This window comes from Vidua macroura, chromosome Z (assembly GCF_024509145.1).
Source record: "Vidua macroura isolate BioBank_ID:100142 chromosome Z, ASM2450914v1, whole genome shotgun sequence".
Taxonomy (NCBI): domain Eukaryota; kingdom Metazoa; phylum Chordata; class Aves; order Passeriformes; family Viduidae; genus Vidua; species Vidua macroura.
In genome coordinates, this window is record NC_071611.1 from 8,012,674 (window position 1) to 8,030,730 (window position 18,057).

General features: G+C 40.4%; 1 protein-coding gene across 1 annotated transcript in view; it reads left to right on the forward strand.

Annotated features, from left to right (window-relative positions):
* The window catches only part of LYRM7 (LYR motif containing 7), a 31,766-nt gene that overhangs the window by 8,372 nt on the left and 5,337 nt on the right, over positions 1-18,057 (forward strand). The gene's annotated exons all lie outside the window — the stretch shown is intronic.

Genomic DNA, 18,057 nt, shown 5'->3' on the forward strand with positions numbered 1-18,057 from the left:
AGTTCTCACATGATAGCACAAGAGAACCCAGACACAACATAGCCTAAGCATGTTGGTTTAGATCATATGGTTTATGAATTCATGGTTTGTGTTTTAACTTGTAATCATTGAGTGACTGAGGCATTTTCCAAAGAAAAGGGCCTTGCTGTTTAGTTGCAAGTGAACTTGCCTAGAGTGAATATATGAAAAGTGTGATTAGTAAGCCCTAGTAATTTGCATTTTTTTTAAAGGATACTTCATTGGTTCTTGTGGAGTTCATGACAATGATCTGTTCACTTCCATTTTAATTGGAAAGAGGTACGACTGCAGTGATACATAGAATCTTTTCTTCATGAAATTGATAGTAGGCACCACCCTAGGATCTAAGTACCTCACACAGGAGTGAGGTAGTCCAACAATATGTCTCACCTCATGAGTCTTGCTATATCTGTTCTCTCAGTCTCCAAGATGTCAGAATTGCCTGTGTGTGTACTGATTTGGCTTGACTGGCTGAGTAAACCAGGAAACTAGTGCCTTCATCCAGTCTCTTTCTTACAAAGCACGTCAGTGTGACAAGTACTCCTTTCTTTAAAACTGTTGCCTCTGGCTGCGATGGCCAGGGCAGCCAGCAGCAAATACAGCTGTCAGTAACCCTCTTTGAATTGCACTCATACTCCCTGCACTGTAGCTAAAAGGCACCTGGCACATGATGGGAGACATAATTAAATGACTGCAGTTCTTGCCATTTAGTGTATTCTAGTGGCTCCACTGCAAAACAAATGTTTCTGTCTGTAGGCAATGTCCTGTTCTAGGCCCCTGGTATTGTTTACTTTACTAAGGACTAGCTGTATTCTATGTCTGGTTCCCCATCCTTCTGCAGCCTGCCTGTATTGACTTTTTTTTTTTTTTTCCTATAAGAGGCATCAGAGAGTCATAAGCCAGAAAGAGAAAATACAAGGTAGTGGCAGCTGTAAAGAGAAACCAGAGCATTGCCTCAGGAAAAATGACTAACTTTTAAGCAGAAGTAATTAAACAGGGGTCTGGCAAGACTGGGAAATTATATAACCATTAAGGTGTACATCCCGTGGCATGTTGGAATTGGGGGGAATTCACCTCTCATAGCTACTGCCTTAGGCTGTGGGTGTAGCCTTAGTGATCTTATCCTGCAGATTGATTTTATAGAACTGATGTCTGGTAAGTTTTCACTCTTTCAGTACTGATGTAAAACAGTATTGCCCATTACTATGCAAAACAGGTAGTAAAAGAGTTCAGTGATGTCAGTGGTAGATGGTGGTCTTCTATATGCTCTTTGAGGAAACCACAAGTGGAGAAATTTGTCATGGCACTATTGCTTTGGTATCCTTCTGCTGTCATGTGTTCCAGGGTTTTATTTTTTAGTAAGAATACATCAGTAGAAATACAGTAGCGAAGTGTCAACTTACAGGATCAGGCTTGTGATTCAACGGGCATTTGTGTCCTTCATTTTACATATATCTTGAATACTCATAATAAAAATACAGAATGAGTCACTTGAATAACATAGACAAATGGTGAAAATAAAGTACCTTGTAAAAATAGTTGGTACAGTTTATTGGTCTTCAGAATGATTGTTCTTACACTCTTGTGCAGTATCTTTATGGTGTGTGCATTAGCATTCCATGTTCCTGCTGTCCTTGTGAATTCCTGGCAGCAAAACCAAACTAAACTCTGCAGTGATGAGATTATGAAAATCAAGGTGATACAAAAAAGGCTATTGACATAAGAGACTGACAGGCCTATTCCTTGCTCTTATTCAATGTGATCTTAAATAGGAATCCAGGGGGTATCTAGACCAGGGTAACTGGGAATCCAAATATGTTACTGAGCCTAAAAGGATCTCGGACTTGGTTGCTGTCTGGGCCCAGTAAGTGTTTGCTTTCTTCAAATTTAACTTTTCAGTCTTGAAAGAATCTCACAAACCTGCTTAATGAGCAGCTGCTTATTAAGGTAATTAAAGGCTTCTTTGTGCTAGTTGGTCATAGTGACTATTGTTCCTCCCCTTATTTCATGCTTACGTGGTTTGCATTCCAGAATCCAGCCATCACCCCAGTTTCCATTTCCCTTTTTAATTTCACTCTTGGTATGAATCTGTTCTTGATATTGCTAGGATTGTGCTCATATATATTTTTTTATTAATACAAATAAAAAATAAAAAGGAACTATTGTTGCAATCTCTCTTTGCAAAGGTTGAAGTCTTAGCTGAAACTTTTCAAGTCATTACAGGAGTTTTCACTTAATGGCTTGGGAGGGGAAAAAGGTTTTCTGTGTACAACAGAAACTGTAGTTGAATAGGCTCACAATAACACAATCACATTTAAGTTTTTTAGGTTTACTGGAACAGTAAATTTTTAAAGCAAATGCATGTGCCTTTCCTTCTAGAGTATATATCTTCAATCATAAAAGATATGCCTTAAACAGTTCTTTAAACTGTAGTTTTATTATGTCTCTATAAAAAAAAAAAAACCAAAACATAGAGCTCTTCTGCAGGCAGACAGGAGGTGCTCTTGGAAAAGCCTTGGTGCTTGTTCAGATCTGCTACAGTCCAGCTGCCACAGCCAAGAGGTCAGTGTGGTCTGACCAGCACACATTGCTGTGCAGGGCTGTGTCCATGACCTGTGCAGACACACCAGCAGTGATGCTTAGGAAGACCTGGGGTTGTACCGGTGAGTTTCAGGTCTGCTCAAGGTAGTCACGTGTGCAGAGTTTGGCAGAAAAGATGCCACCTCAGTGATTTCATGTAGCACAGTTCTTTTGTGCTTCAGCTTTTGGCTTTGTCTACCAGAGATGCAGCTGTTAGAGCCTTCTGCCTTGGTATTCTCTTTCATGAAGTGTTGACTTCATATACACTGTAGCTTTATTGAGAGCATGAAATACATCCGAAGAGTGTTTCCGGCTTAAATACTGAGTTCTGGTCTTGTGCTAACTACCTTTCCTTCTTCTTTATTTAACAGTTTCAAAGTAAAAGGTTTCTTCAGTTGTGTTTTTCTGCACGATTAGGCTAGGGATCAATCATGGTATTAGTATGTTTTGTATAGCCTGATGTTCATAAAACACAGATGATAGATTTAATCTATGAATTGATTTGGTTTGTGTTGGTAAGATTTGTGTTGAACTCTTTACAGTTTCAGATGAAAGAAGGTGTTTGTTCTAATGTAGCAGGGAAAAATTAATCCCCTTCTCTGTTCCTGTGCACTTTGGTAAAGGAAGCATTTAGTTGCTAATTTTACAGGGAGTGCTTTTAAACTACAAAGTGATTTTACAAAGACTTGATCTGGAAGTAGCATTAAAAGTTTAATATGGAAAGGTGGCCTGTACCTTCCCTAAGGAGCTGAGTTCTCAGTTTTTCAGGTAACATGAGATCAGCAAACCTGTGGCAACTTCAGTGACATATTTTTCTTAGAGGTCCTGCCACCTGAAGGAGCTGAAGTCTGAATGCTGCATTATCAGCCCCGTTTGTATCACACTGGACTTGTAAATACAGCTTCAAGTACTGGCAGTTCTTTAAACATCCTTTACAAAAAGAAAAGAAATATTGACAATTGAAAACTAAAAATAAAGGCTGACCAGCTCACAGGAAGAGCTGTATAGACCTAATAGCGGTAGAGACCTAATACTTCCCAGCTTCAGATAACTCCAAACTACTTGCAAAATCCAGTCCTTAAGTTTGAAGTTTGGTAGGCTATCAAATCTTTGAACTTTAGTTTTATGGGAAGATAATTATTTAAAACAAAGCAAATGTAGGAACACAAATTGAATATTAAGGGGTATTAAGGATATTGAGGTGCTGGAGTGTTTCCAGTGCAGGGCAACAAGGCTTGTGAAGGGTCCAGGAAACTTGCCTTATGAGGAGTTGCTGAGGTAGCTGGGTTTGTTTAGTCATGAGGAGGCCTCATTGCTCTCCACAACTCCCTGAAAGGAGGCTGCAGTGAGCTGGGGGTTGGTCTGTTCTACTGTCTGCAGTGAGAGAATCAGAGGAAATGGCCTTCAGCTGAGACAGGGAATCAGATTAGATATTAGGAAAAAAATAAAAATTCACTGTTAGGGCATGTCAGGCATTGGAATAGGTTGCCCTGGGAGTTACCATCCCAGGTGGAGTCACCATCTCTGGAGGTGTTTAAGAGGCATCTGGATTTGGTGCTGGATGATGTTGGTTAGTGGTTCAGGGGTTACAATGGTAGTGCTGTGTTGATGGTTGGACTTGGCCATCCTAGAGGTCTCTTCCAACCATAATGATTCCATGATTTTACATTTATACAGGTTTGATATTTTAATAGTTAAAATCCAGTAATCTTTGAGGGTATTTAGCTTCTCTGAGGGTAAATCTGTGGCATAGATATCCAAATACCTAATTTTGAAAGACTTCACTAGTGAAGCTTGTGTGTCATGACTTTATTTTTTCTGCCAGCAAGAATAAGTCTGCAGCGGAAAACAGAGGAATGTTATGTCTTTATACTTTGAAAAATAGTAGTAAGTTTAAATAATTTCCTCTTTTTAGAAACAAATATTTTCATTTAGTTAGAACTTCAGTAACCTGGTTTGCCTCAAAATGGTGGAGTAAAATCACCTACTTTTCAAATTATGCTTTCCTTTTTCTTGTGGTATGTCCTTCAGGTTTTTATCTCATCTACACATCTAAAAAGCTGTGTCTTGAATCGAGGATTAGTCAGGATTAAATAAACAGCTGGTGAAATGATGGCCTCCTGAACCTGGGAGAGAGGATGGCATGCTTTGGCATACTCTAGGCCATAAAAGTGGGAAGAGTTCTGCTGTCACACCTGTTGCTGTAGCAGTGGCAGCCCTGTTCTCTGAGGTCGCCGTGGGTGAAGGTTGACTCAGCTGCCCTGAACCACCCTTTCCAGCTGAAAGTCATCTCCGTAACTGAGCATGGGAACCTTGTCACTCTGCTCACTGTGCACCAGAACTGTGGTAGTCAAAACAAGCAGTGACCTGTACAATACTCTGCACTTCCCCCGTCAGTTTGTAAAGGAAAAAAACGAAAAGGTCATTGCCATGCTTCCTTACTGTTCCAGGTGTGCATTTATTAAGTGGTCTGTGGCTGTCCACCTGCACATGAGCCAGCACTGATGTTGCTGTGTGGACCTTTTATCCATCCATTCATGTGTTTTGTCCTTGGGAAGGCCACTATCCTTTGCTTCAGATTTTCTCCTGATGCTTAGAGATACAATCTGAAGTCAGTTCCTGAGAGGGTTTTTGGTGACTCAGCACAAACTACCCATGAAAAAAAAAAAGTGCTTTTAAGGACAAGGGAGGGACAAACCTGCATTTTTCACACATAGCTGTGTCTATCAGTGTCACAAGGGGAAGAGCGTGGCTCTCCCGCTGTAATGCCCCAGGATAATATTTCAAAGGCTACATAATATATATAGTAACTCTTGTAGCAGTTTGCCTTGTTATTCTGTAACATATCACACTGTATCAGCGGAAGAGATCTCTGATACAGTACTGATAAGGGACCAAGAAGGAATTCTTACCTACCTGAAAATAGCCCCTGAAGAAATTTTCCTTTAATATTAAGAATATGCCAGATTTTAAATTTTTTTGGTCTCTGTTAGTTAATTATGCATGTGGTTTCCTCAGTAATTTTCCTCCAAACATGCTTTGTGGAAATACAAGCAGTCAAGTGGTCTCACTTGACACTGCAGTATTGTCCAATAGCAGCTGAGGTAAGTCTGGCTTCTGTCAAACCAATAAATAAAGTCCAAAATGAGTGATCATGGGAATGAGAGCAAGAGCATTAAAATGCATAGAAGGGAGAGTAAATGGAATAAAGGAATATTAAAGACTAATTCTGCACAAGTGAAACAAAAATTTCCATGTGCCAAGTGGTTCTTTAAACATTTTCCCTCTATAGATAAATCCCTCTATAGATTTTCATTATTTAATTATAGTCTGCAGTGCAGGCTGGAGGTGAAAAGAACACTGATGATGTTCAGACTAAAGAGGAAGAGAGGACTGAATACAGAAATAGTAAAGGCAAAGAGTATATTAATTTGTGCTTGGTCTGGATTCATTGCAGTCATAATTAGAACTGCAGCATGTTCAGAAAGTAATTTCTTTGAGCAGAAAGGTTTAGGGTCAAGTACCTGTTTTGCAGTCATTTTTCTGGCTAATTTTGCCTGTTTGTGCTTTGTTTCAGGCGCATTCAGTGGGATTTAGGTAAACAGTTACTTAGTTGCAAAGACTTGTGGAGATTTCTGGCTATATATTTTATTTCTTATGGAGAATGAAGGAAGAAAATTTCCCCTATAAGAGGACTATAAACCCCTTATATGTTACAATGAGGAAGATCATATCAAAACTTTACCCATATTACTTTCTGATAATATTGTAGCTGTGCACACATTAGGTAGGAAGCTCTCAACTTCTCACAACTGTTGCTTTTCGTTCTTTTCTTCTCTCTCCGACTTCCTTCTTTTCGCCCGGTCCGCTTTCCCGGAGCGCTGGCCAGGTGCTTCCGGGAGCAGCCGAAGAGAGAGAGAGGCAACAAACACCTTTGTGGGTTCGTTTGATACGGACAGAGCTGTTTAGAGAGCGCGAGCAAGACCGGGATAAAGAGACTCAAGAGATTGGGCACTTGTTGTGCAGTCCAAAGTAGGTTGTATTTGCCCAATCGCCGCATGTACAAGTGACCCCAATCTGGGGTCCAGACACAGGTTTTATAGGGGAAAATAAGAGATAAGGTGAGACCAATAGAACATTTCTATTTCACAAGCAAAGTGTGAATACATTATAGGTAAAATCCAATGGGAATAACTCCAGGGGGAAGGATGAATACACGTAAAAATACAGAATAGAAACTCCAGTTTTAGGTTTAGGAAACAGAAACTCCCATCTCAAATTCACAAAGCCCTTTTGCTCCGTTTGCGTAGCTGCACACTGCAACAACAACTTCATCAAAATGTGGAATTAAATCACTATAAGCTTGTTAGGTATGAGAAAATGAAATGTCAACTTATGTCAGACTAACAATACAAACAAAAAAAACTGGACTCTAGAAAATGTGAGGCTCCTTTTGCAATGTCTTTAATGTGTGTTCAGACAAGAAGCCATGTAGAAAGGCCTCAGGTGCACAGAACTGTGACAGGTATGCTTCTCAGAACTGTTTTGCTTTAGCTGCTGTGCAAAAGGCAAACTTGAGGGAATTTGTGGTGCCAGTGACAAAACACTCGACACATAGTTGTAAAGGGTGCATTGCCCGCCTTTGTCAGATGGGAAACGTTATGATGCATCAGCTACATCAAATGATGAATCATACTTTAAAGCATGCTGTTTGATGTACTTCCCATTGCCCTAAGAGAGATTTGTTTGAAATCCTCTTTTAAGATGTATGTTGCAATTTCTTTGACTATTTTTCTAAACCACATTTCAGTGAGTATTTCAAACTGCAAACACTTAAAATAGAGAAGAAACATGCAAATGTTGGCACATGTTTTTTCTCCATTTCAGGGCAGAACACCTCAAATATGCAGGAGAAAAGGAGTGCAAGAAAAGTGCCCAAAACCTGTGAAAAGAGTAAACAACACTGTGTCTGTGATCAAGACATCCAGTGAACCTTGCTGCAGATTTAATAATTTTATTGTATAATTCCATTCATTTAAAACTCACTTTTCTAACAGGTGAAGTAATTTATCAAACATACAGTAACTAAAACCACAGAAGTTAAGTTATATGGTCTCTCAGGGATTTCTCCTAAGTGCTATTTCTTCTACTCTATGTCAGGGAAAGACAAAATTTTAAAGAAACAAACAAGAAAAAAAACCTTGCAATAATATTTCAACTGGATAGCTTTGCACCAGATGCATTATATGGAACAGATTTGAAACTAAAATCCCATTGAATCCTAAAAAAACCTACCTTTTTGGAAGTAATGGGGCTCTGCAAATTTTAGCAACAAGAAAAAAATTAAGAATTTTTGTGTTTATTTTATTTATGTATTTATTTTTGTTTTATTTAGAGGATTGTTTCATACATAGAAATTGCTAAGGGCTGCTAAATAGAGATGCAAAAGCTATCTTAAAAGTTATTAAACAGGTGAAGAAATAATGTTTTGTATTCATTCATCTGAATTTAGGAATAAACTAAGGTAAACTAAACTGTTTATTTAAATCTCCAAGGCAGTATCCATATATATAAGGAAATTAAGAAGAATGAGCCGTAGTGCTGGCTGGTGTAAGATAGCACACTTGTGTGCTGTGATTACTCTGCAAATATATGCTCTCAGAAGCTAAGGTAAGGCTGGGACAATTTAACAGCTATAACCAGAGCTAAGAGGAAAATACAGACAGAATATCAAAAAGAGCATGAAGTGCAGTTCTCACTGATGTTAGACTGTGATCAGTGACTTCTCGTAGTTAAGTATTGTCTCGTGTAAAGCAGACACCCTTTTTGTTAGGATGTTTTAAGTCTTAACACCCACAGTATCAGACCATGTTCAATAGAAACATTAGAATGAGTAGGAATGAGGATTCAGCTAAAGGCTTAGAAAATAATGTATTATGCCAGATATATATTTGTTAAAGTGATTTAGAAGCAATGTGCTCAACCAGACTGAAGGTAGCAGAGGCTGAAAGGGAAGGAGATTCCTACATCTCCACCATTGCTTACAAGAAAATGAGGAGACAAGGAGAAAGAGAAAACAAAAAGAGATGTTGTGCTGCACTTGGTGGGAGTATACATATACCCCTCTGTAGTCCATGATCTCTACAGTAAGAAATGTTCCTGCCAGGTGACAAAAGATGAAAATCCATTGAGATGCTGGTCTTTTTTTGTCTTAATGGTTTTTGTATGAGCATTGCACATTGGACCTCTACCTGTGTGTGGTGTATTGACACTGGTTAGATGCCAGGTACACACCAAAGCTGCTTTATCCATCCCATCCTCAGATGGACAAGGGAGAGAAAATATAACAAAAGGCTTGTAGGATAAGGACAGGGAGGGACCACTCACCTGTTACCATAATGGGTAAAACAGGATCCATGTGCAGAAAGTAGTTGAATTTATTAAAAAAAAAGATCAGACTAAGATAATGAGAAAAATAAAACCAAGTCTTAAAATACCATCCCCACATCCTTCCCTTCTTTCCAGACTTGTCTCTTGGATTTCTCTGCCCCTTCCCCCTGGTGCAAAGGGGTAGAGAATAGGTCCTGTTCATGCTTTACTCCTCGCACTCTTCCTTTGCGCCGGTGTGGGATCCCTCTTATGGGACACAGCCCTCCACAAATTTCTCCAACATGAGTTTTTCTCACAGACTTCACAAATTACTCCAGCATGAATCCCTTCCACAGTGTACCATCCTTCAGGATCAGGCAGCAGCCTGATGGATTCTGAGCATACTACTCCTGAAATGATAACGGCTAAAATTATTTCCTGGTATTTCCACAAAGTTAAACATGAGAAAACTCAATCCCACGTGAATCAGTGGGATTCTACTGTTCTCACTCCACATTTCAGGTTTATTCAAAAGCTATTCAGGAATGTGAGAGGGTTTCTTGTAAGTAACTATGAAGTTCTAGTTCTGCTTACCTATGTAATGTTGGCCCACAGCGGACTCCGACTTGGGTACAAGAGTCAGAATAGACTTAGACTATGTACAGAAAAGAGTATTTTTCTCTATCTTTCCTATCTGCTGACCACTATCTGTCTTGTCTTTCTTCCATCATGATTTTTATAATTTTCTTGCTGAGAACCAAAATTCTCCTTTTTTTCAATATATAGGGACTGATGCTAACCGTGTACAAATACCTCAGATGATTCTTTTTAGGTGATTAATGGTTTCTGCTACCCCTACTGAGTTATGAGAAGAGTTAATTCCATGCCAGATAGTTGTGTATGCAACATGTAAATCACTGTGGATATCCTGAGTCCATTAAAACCAGAAAGGCTGGTGCTTCTTGTTGCCTTATCTTTGCTCATCAATCTCACAACAAGGAAGAAGAAAGGTGCTGTATGGAAATACAATTTTAAAGTCCTCAGTTGTGTGGCCCTCACCCACACCATTAGTGCCACAGCAGTGGGAGAGGGCTTTCAGTAAGGAGTGTCTTATTCCTTGAAGCATGACTTTTATATGAAAATTTCAGCTGTGGCATAGAATTTGAACTGAGTAGCATTTGAACAAATACATGGTTCCGCTTATATAAACAGCCTAATTAAATCCACTGCTTAAAAGCTTGCAGAACTGGCAGCATGCTTTATAAGGATACTTTGCCAAGGAAATGAGGAACTAGGGACTTAATTTTTTCTGTCTTGTGTACAGGAGCAATATCATTGATTTCACCTTCTTGCATAAAGCAAGCAGAATTTGGCATAATCTTCAAAGCATGCCAAGCTCCTGTGTGCACTGCATGCCTTTGGGTATGCAGTAGTCTAAAAGCAATACAGAAAACAATAGAAAGAATGCATAACCACTCATTTTATTTCTGGAGTCATTTTAAATTTTACCCTGGAAAATATCTGTATAGATCTTCAACATGGTGATTGATTTACTTTCAGAGAAAGTAGCTCCGTGTTTCATGTCTTGTGTGTTTTATTTCTACTGACAATGTGGCTGTTATCTAAGAAGTATATCTAGTACAGTTAAATATATACATATGTGTGTGTAATGTATCAGTCCAAAAAGATAGTCATAAAACCAACTGCAGAGAGCACCAACAAAGCCTTTTCCAGACCTTCTAACCTGTGCTTGCACATGACATTTTAGTATGGAGCAACAAAATTGTCCAAGAAACTCAAGAAAGCTTCACACTTCAGAATGCTTCCACAGCTGTGCAGCTGTGGACATGCTGCTTCAAAGCCAAGTTAGGCACTGTGTCAAGTGTTGTAACTTCCCTCCTTTGTTATGCTCATCTTTATGCCTTTACTTATGGCATATTAAGGTAGCATCTGACTTAAAGGGTATTTTGAATTATGTGGTTGATTTTATGAACCGTACATTTGACACAATAAAGTATTCTAGTTTTCTGCCCATCTGTGTACCTGAACAGCCTTAGATAACCTTAGATGGACACAAACACGAACACAGTTGTCTCATGGCTTTCAGCTGTGCTCTTGGCTCCTTTATTATATGTAATAATGTGTCCTTGCAGGAAAAACAGGAAAGCTAGAGATATGAATGGAGAACTGATCATTGGCATTCTAGGTAAAAGCCTGATTCCGTGAGAAGTGCCTTCTCAGAGCTCCTAATGGCAGACAGTACTCTGGCCTATTTCCAGCTGACCCTAAGGGGCCAGTGAATGAAACCAGGTGAGGGACATTTGAGGCAGTCCCTAGAGCACTGCACAGGGAAGTGCATGGCATGAGAGCAGGGACGAATAGTTGTACCCACACTCAACCCAGAGATGCTGTTACTGGCACTTGGGAGTGGGTTGTGCAGGACTTGGGAGTGCTGCACTTTTCAGGGTCTTAACCTCCTTGCACAGTCATCCCCAGACTTTCAATATCCCAAACAATCCTGCTGCCATGATAGCCTCCCCCATAGTGTAACAGGCAGGACGGGATCCTGCCAGCATCATCTAGCACTTTGGTCAGTAGCTGGCCTCTAGCTCTGTTAGACAGGAGTGGTTAGCAGTGACCAACCTCAGGGTCACTCGCCATTCCCGGTGTCTGAGCATGAGCAGAGGGAGGAGCTACTGGGGAAGGCATGGGAGGTGACTGGTGATTTGTGGGAGATGGACATCGCCCCAGCACGAAGAGCTGGGTAAGACAACGTTGCAGAGGATTTCTGGAAAGATCATAATGCTCCTCAACGGCTGTCCCCAGACCCCTGGAAATCTACAGGGGGTTTTTTAGTTCCCTTCAATAGCATAACAGCTTCCTGCCTGGAATTTCCTTATCAGCTAGGCCAGGTGAGTGCAACAACCAGAGGAAGAGCTAGGAAAAGTGATCTGATCACAGAAAATCTTCCCTTTGGCTATAATTTTTCTTCCTTTAGCCAAAGAATTTGATGTGATCCAACAGTCTCTGGGTCTATAGAGCCTTCTCTCGTTGAACAATCTGTCAGCAGCAGGTACTGCATGTAGCTGGACTGTTTGCAAGCCACAATCAGCTTAGGAAGCCCAGATTTGTCCCTGTTATTTCATATTGATTTTAGGTTGCAAATAGTTTATAACTATGCAGATTACATTTGCATTTTGATGTCAGTATAGAGGCTGAGGACTAGTTGCAGTTCTAGAATACTAAAAATTTCTTCATTCTTACTTCTTGCTAGGAGCAGTACTCTAGGATAGACACTATTTTGGTTTGTCCCTTTCCCTTTCCCTTTCCCTTTCCCTTTCCCTTTCCCTTTCCCTTTCCCTTTCCCTTTCCCTTTCCCTTTCCCTTTCCCTTTCCCTTTCTTTTTTCGGTACCCAGGAACAGGACCCAAGGGAATAGCCTAAAGTTGTGTAAGGGGAGATTTAGGTTGGAAAAAGCTCTTCACCCAGAGGGTAGCTGGGCACTGGATCAGGCTCCCCAGGGAAGTGGTCACAGCGCCAAGCCTGACAGAGTTCAGGAAGCATTTGAATAATGCTCTTGGGCACCTGGTGTGATTCTTGGGAACATCCTGTGCAAAACAAGCAGTTCAACATGATGATCCTTGTGGGTCCCTCCCAACTCCATATACTCTGTGATTCTGTGTGATTCCATGATTTTCATTAAGAAAATAACCCAGAGATGGCCAGAAGGAGACTGAGGGCACCTGCAGAGAGAGAAAACCTTGATGTGAGGGTAGCAGCCTGGTAGTGTAGAGGGTGAGATGCATCAGAGGTTGAATTCCTAGAGTGGAGCTGGTTCTCTCTTGACTGGGAGATCAGAACAGCAGCCTTGAGCTAAAGGTAATAAAGAGGGTTGACGAAGCCAGGTTGATTGACAGTTCTAAGGTCTGCTTTATAGATTAAATGACAGTGGGAAGCAAAAGAGAAAGAAGTTTTAGCAATCATGGTAGCAGGTAGTGGGAATCCATACTCACAGCTGGGTTACCAGAACAGCAGAAAGAGAGCAGGTAAAAATCTTTTGTAGAAAAAAAATTTTGTGTGTTGTTATTGCTTCATATTATGATCATAGCAATCAGTAGTGTTTAGGATAAAATCTGCCTGACCTAGCAAGGATAGAAATACTTCATTGGTTTTAACATAGGACTGTTTTGAACAGAAAACAGGAAATTAAGCTCTGATTGAGATCTGTTTCTTATCACTCTTGTCCTACTTTGAAGTTCCCATGTCCAAAGTATTTTCCCTGCAAGCACAATATTGTTTTCATAGTAATAACTCCCCTCCTTTCCTCCCTTCATGAAATTAGCTGTTGATTCCTTTACTTACATATCCTGTCTGAAGAAAACATCTGGAGCCAAGACAGGAGTGAGGTATCCACGTCAGGGTCTGGAGTGTCCATCTGTGTGGCAACATAAAGGCACCAGGGAGTAATGAAACCTGCCCACGCTGCCTGGTCCAGAGTGAAGAAGAGGTCAAATGCCACTGAGCTCCAGATGTCTGGCTGAGTGAGCGGATGAATGTTGTCTGTGTATCCACAGTGCATTAATGGCCCATGCATTAAAGGCAGCTGAGGGTAAAAAAATAGATGCTGTCAGCAGAAAGGACTAGAGCAGGTTATAGCTTCCAAAGGCAGAGAAAGCTAGAGAGCCACAGTCAGGTTGCGCTGTCTGCATGACACCACAGTTGCTTTTCAGAGTGACTGTGTCTCTCTTTTGTCTTCTACATTTAGCTGTAGGAACAGGACCATTGCAAAATCCAGCAGTGTTGAGTGTGCGTTTGCACAGCACAGAAGCAGCAGGGTGATGAGTGTGTACCACAGTGACTGTACAGAATAACCAGAGATTGCTCTGGTTTTCACCCAAATACCCTGTAAAATGTCCTGACACATGCGTGGGATTGAGTGAGAGATAGTCCTGGGAAAAGTGAATATGAGTGATAATCATCAAGGCACATAATCACAACAAAGAGGACACTTCTTAAATTGGAACAGAATATGCAACATGAATAGCACCACCTTGCAGCTGGCCACAAGCAGACTTGTGAAAGGGGGCTAGGAAAAAGAGAAAGGTTATAGTGGCATTGAAGAGTTTCCTTAGGGGTAAATGTCTCCTCCATATTCATGGAATCAAGAGTTTAGTTCTTCAGGGCACAGGAATAAGGCTATCTGTTTAAAAGTACTGTTTTTCATTATGCAATCCAGGATCTGCTTATGCACCTGGGTGTCCTTCCCTGCACAGTTTTGTGAAGAGGTATCAGCAAAGGCAGTTCTCATTTCTCATCTTCAAATTAATTTGCCCACAAAGAGGAAGCTGTGTGAAATAACATGATGGGGTTTCGCTAGTTTGGTAAAAAGAAAACACCTGCCTTTACCTCTTTAACCTGGTTTTCCATGCCATGTCAGCAGACCTAAAATGAGCATATAAAGGTCTGGAGGAAAGGCAACAGCCTGGGGCTTTGGGTAATGTTGGGGAGATCAAGTCATTGTTTTCAGTGTGTGTCCGAGATGAGTGTAACAATACTGTTGGGGGAGAAAGGTCCTACTCACAGAGCAGTCTGTGTTATTTTAGTCTACTTCTTGTACAAATAACTGTACCTTGTCTTATTCATCTTGTAGTGCCCAGTTTTAGAACCCTCCTCCCTTATATGAGGAGACTGATACCTATGCATATGATTTGCATGTTTGTGTATGCACTCACAAACACATACATGAAAAGTCTTGATAGCTCATGTTGTCATCTTGTCATAGATCAGGCTTGATAAGGTTGAGAGGTTACTTCTCATGGTTTTTACAGTGAAACAGTAGTACTTTTTAGGCTTTGTATCTGGAATAGGAAATCTGGGATCTGAAGAATGCATCTGCAGGGACCAATACTGCTCCAATTTTTCTGCTTCTCTCAGCAGGAATTTTCATTAGAAATCACTCTTTAAAGTCAATCCCAGGAGATAAGGTGCAATGCTACAATTCTTTGATGAATTACATACAGCATCACTGTGCTACAAAATATTTTGCATGGAATGTATTTTCTGAGCAATAATTATCTGTCAGACATGCACTATCCAGAAAAAAGTTGGGGAAAATCTGCTGGTGCCCACAGCAAGGTAGGAAAGATTATAGAAAATTGCTGGAAGTTTATAAATCACTGTAATAATTGTTGCGTGTGCTTGTGTTTGATGTTATACACTCCTGCAACATAAAGAAAAAACACAGCCCGATTGCCTTTAGGTTGTCCTAGAAGAAGCTTTGAAAAATATAATTATGTGATTAATAAAATGCCTAGATTATGGTTCATGATTTTGTGTGCTTGCATGTTTATATATAGGAAATGCTTGAATGTCTTGAGCCATCAGGTGAGACTTAGATCATGAGGCTCTAACACTGGGCAGCTGCCCTTGTCAGTGCTGAGCTCAGCTCAAGGTCTGAACTATGTCTGTGGGTTTCTTGCTCCACAGCACAAACTGGACATTGCCTAAGTGTAGGGCTAATGCTCTTGCAGGGGCACAAACACTTCCTGCTGCAACATGCAGGTCTCTCGTGCAACTGTAATGGTTGTGTTTGAAGTTGGCTTAACTAGATGCTGACACAGGCAGGCTGTGTTTGACAAAATTGTACTTTAACACCTCTAATGCTAAGGGAAGTTACATAAGGAAACACTGAAGACATAAAACAAATTGCTTCTGGTCATGCAAAATGTGTTCAAGAGACTTCCTTAGCTTGGGTTAAGCTTCTGATGTAATTACCACTGAAAAGGGGATTATGCCTTGGTCTCAGGAACGTGTTCTCTTTCCTATCAAAATTAGAAATTTTTTGGTAAGTGAGATAAGCTTGTGGATCTGGTTGAAAACTGTGCCTTTAAGAAAGAAATTGGCCTTCAGTAAGATCAGAGAGCTGATGTCTCATGGCTGAGGGACCCCTACAAACTTCCAAACATATAGCAAGCTTGAGCAGCTGGATAACACAGGAGGAGCAGAATTGCTTCTTTTAACAGCAACAGGGCCTAAGATCAGCTCAGGGTGGCTCTGAAACCACACCCTCACTCAGGATCAACTCAATGCTGCTCCTGACTCTCGTGGGTAACGGAGCACCTGGAAAAAAACAGCTGCTAGCCTGTTTCATAAGGAATCTCTGTTTTGGGTTGAAAAAGGTCTTAAAGAAGCCACAGACAATTTATGCCTCCGCATTTCCTAGAGGAATTGGATGTGACTCTCATTAATTGACTGTTTTTTGGTTTGGGGTGTTTTTTCTTTCAGTTATAGCTGGGGACATTTGCAGACTGGCTTCAAGCCCTCTAAGGTACTATTAGTCTTTGTGGAAATTTTCACTAACTGGTACTGCTGCATGCTTGTTATTGAAGGAAAACAAAGGAGGGAAAGTAAAAGAAAATTAGATCTAGGCCCTCCCAGCAGCTGCCACAGCTCACACTCCCATTTAAAATTATCTGAGCATATATTTTTGTGGAGCTGATGTCTTGCTTTATGACCTTCCTGCCTTCCTTATGACCTCTGCCTTCCAGAGAGTTACTATGGATATCTATCACATAAAATTTCTTCATTTACCTTGTGGTGAACAGCTTTGAACAAAAATAACTTTGCCTTGGTAACAATATGAACCAGTTTCTCTTTTTTCACTGTAGACAAGCTTGTTAAAAAACATCAAGTTTTATATTATTAGCACTTTTTTTTGATACCTAAAACACCTTGGGAAAGGAAGGATTTCATGGCTTTCTAAAAGCTGTACTCAGAACAGTTGTCAGAAGTAAACTGATTCATAATCAATGTTGCCAGGAAGGCATGCTTGAGGCAAAGGAAGTATGTGGGCAGAGGAGTAAAATAAGCACATTAAAGGAAATAACAGCTGCCTCCATATATAGAAGTTGCTGGTAATAAATACCAATAATATGAAATTTAGATCAATTATAAAAATGAAATTTATTACTCTGATGACTGATACATGATTCTTTTTTTCTCCTTATTCTTCTCCCTTCCCTACCATAAGGTACCCAGATAAGGCCTAGATTGCACTATGGAGATATTCCAGCTATTGCCACTTGTGAAAAAACTAGAGGCATCTAGACAGAAGGACAGAGCCTTTGCACTTTGGAATCTTGTATCCCTTATGTTTTTGATGTCTAATTTAGTGGTGGAATGGAGTTTGCACCCTTGGCTTTCTCATCACTGCTTCAGATAAACTATGTGCTAAGAAGTGGGGCTCATAAAGGCCATCATTAGTAAGTTCTTAGTACAGAATTACATAATGAGAAATCAAGTGCCAAGGTTAGCCTGTTCCTTTCAGCTAAGTGACTTTCTCTCTTTTACTGGACCTCCAAGGAACTATCTATCTCTCCTGACTCCTTTCTGTAAAATAGCCCTCTTGTAAACCATTGTTTTATGGTTTAAAAAATGGTGAAATTTAGAGGTATCCTTTATTCAATTCAAATGCTGGTACCCCTCTAGTGTTGCAGCACAGTGGTATAATACAGCTCACAATAGCTGAAACTAATTGCTAGTGTCAGGAAGACTGGCAGTATTTTAGCAAAAGGGAACTGTACCATCAGTTAAATAGCTCTTGGGAAAGAGCTGAGGGAAAGGGGGAGGGGGAAAAGGGGAAAGGGGAAAGGGGAGAGGGAGAGGAGAGGAGAGGCGAGGCGAGGCGAGAAGGTCAGATTGGCAGAGTGACAACCACCCCTTCTCAAGATCATTTTCCACTTTTCCCAAATGCTCCATATATTTCTTAACTTCAGAAAACCTTCAAATCAAGAGTCAAATTGTATACATAGTAAAAAAAAAGGAGCCAGACAATTTTAATAGATTAAAACCTTGGGGAAAAAAATAAATTACTAATATTTTTACTTTGGGGTTTCTAAACTATTCTCTGCCAGATTAGTATAGGAGGTCTGCTAACAAATTTACCTGTAAAATAACCCCCAGACCTACAAACCTATGAGGTAGATTCTGCAATAAAGTGATTGTAGGCCTCCACTATAGTATCAACCTGCAAAGTAGCCATGGTCAGCCAGCTGCACAAACCCCCAGCTCAGACCAGGGTTATGTCTGTCCT